A 2433-nucleotide genomic window follows, 5' to 3' on the forward strand; every position below is an offset into this window, starting at 1 on the left:
TCCCAAGCGTGCGTAATGTATATCCCGCGGATGAAGTACCGGTGATCCGATTTGTGCAGGACAATTCAGCGATCCATACCTCACGCGAAACGCGAGCGTGGTTTGCGCGACACCCGGAGTTGGAAGTGGTGGATTGGCCCGCTCGATCACCGGATCTCAATTTAATTGAGAACGTCTGGGCATTGATGTCCAGACGATGGATAGAGCCAGGCGCGAGGACGAGGGCAGCGATTCTCGATCAAGCGAAGAATATCTGGGAAGGCCTTAGGTCTGACCCAGAGTTCTTAGCTAACTTGACTAACTCGATACCTAATCGACTTAATCAAGTGATCGAGCGGAATGGCTACTGGACGGATTATTGAATGAGCTTTACTGTTGTTGGTTTCGAATGGGTATTTTTTTAGATGGATCGGATTGCATGGTATAAAAAAGGAATGTGCTCTGCCACGTGTCGGATCCAAAAATCGGCCCTTTTCAGGGCCACCAATATTATTTAACGTAAATCAATTTTCGGAGTACTGAAAAAAAGAAAAAAAAAATAAATTATATAAGATAAAAAATAGAGTATATAATCTGAAAAGACAATAATATATATATATATATATATATATATATGTGTGTGTGCACGTTTTTATTTCAGGAATAATTATTTATCATTTACGTTATGAAAAATCAAGATAAAAAAGAGTATCTCCTCATGGTAGGCCAGGGTAAAGAGAAAGTAGAACCGAATTATCACACTTCAATCTATTTCTGACTTAAGACTGTCCTGCAGCAAACTATTAGGATAATACACTGGATTAAAAAGGAAGGAGGGCAGGCACATTGCATATGGATGTCTTCGTGGCAGCTAACATCCAGCTAAATAATAGAATAGGTATGTATAACTTTATGAATATGGAAATAATTTATGCTTACTTTTAAGAATGAATTTTCATACTCTTTCTAATATTTTTCAGCCACTGGGTAAATATACTCGTGGATAACAGTAATATATGAATTTTCAAAAGTTAGCGAAGGAAGAGAAGACTAATATAATGCAGCGTAAGGATTTGTTTGCCCACTTTAAAGTGCTACGTAACTTACAGGATTAACAAGCTCTAAGTGATGAGAATAACAATTTACCACTGAATTTGCCTATACGCACTGGTAGCAGAAATTGAAAATAATGCAAGATATCTTAATCCGTAAGGAGTTACTATTAATCATTTGAATATTCTTCAATTTAAGTTTAAGTATTAAAGTTTTCTTCGAATATAGGCTATAATTGTAAAATCATTGCAAATTTGCTGCTTTTGGATACTGCGAAAGAACAAAAGGACCCAGCAACATTACCCACAACAGGAATGTATTCTGATTCTGCAACTATAAACTGTTCTGTCACCATTCAACAATATTCACTCATGGTTACGTAGTGAGATGTAGTGTAAGTAAATGGATTTTAATATATTGGCTTTTTCTTCTTTACATATTTAGTATATTTGAAAATTAATAAGAAATTAATTATATTGCGTAGAAACATTAGCTGGATAATAGCAGAATGGCTTCTGGATAATGTATTGCATGACACTGGACAGATTTACGTAAATAGCTGTTTCTTGGACCTGTGGCAGTTGAGCTGTCAGGAGCTCTCAGAGGTTCTCTTCCAGCATCATCAATTGGAAATAGATACGAAAGCTTGTCACTATTGATATTAGGTTTCTGCAAAAAAATCTGAGTTAACGATTATCTATTTTAATAATGAATTGCATCTTCTTTATTCGTAGAATCTTATTGCTGTAAGCTTGGGATCCATAGTTGACTTGCAAGCTCCAATGGACTTTACGACTCAAGAATATAGCTCCTTATTATTAATATAAAAGTTAATGATGTGTTATTCTTGACAAAATATCAACAACATAAATTTAATTTAAAATATATATTTTCAGTTATTTTTATACACCATATGTTACACAATAATAGGTTAAAACTAAAATACATATTTTTTATACAAATTTATAACACTTAATATGATTTTATTAAAAGTTCATCACTTACAAGTTATTTTAATAAATTAATACAAATTACAGAGGTTAAGTTGCACATTTTGACACTTCACTCATTGGAATATGCCCTCTTCTTTTTATTGATCTGTCGTTTGATTACTATATTATTACCGCTTCTATCAGTATACCAAAATTCCTATCACTATACCAAAAACGTGCTCGAGCAGAATCAATGGGCACATGGGGTATCATATGTCTTTCTCTCTCACTCTTATGCTATTAGACAGAGAAAGAAGAAAATTCTTACTATACCATTTTATCCCGAGATGATATACTTTTGACAAAAGTAAGACGATCAACCGCTACACTCGAGTATATGCAATTTACCAGATTCTCCTTATTCTCCCCACCACGACTCCTATACGTCATCGTGACGTCATCTGACGTC

The sequence above is a fragment of the Prorops nasuta genome, unplaced genomic scaffold (assembly GCF_024137725.1).
Source record: "Prorops nasuta isolate Cenicafe-Biocafe unplaced genomic scaffold, Cenicafe_Pnas_1.2 PNAS00002, whole genome shotgun sequence".
In the NCBI taxonomy this organism is placed as follows: Eukaryota; Metazoa; Arthropoda; class Insecta; order Hymenoptera; family Bethylidae; genus Prorops; species Prorops nasuta.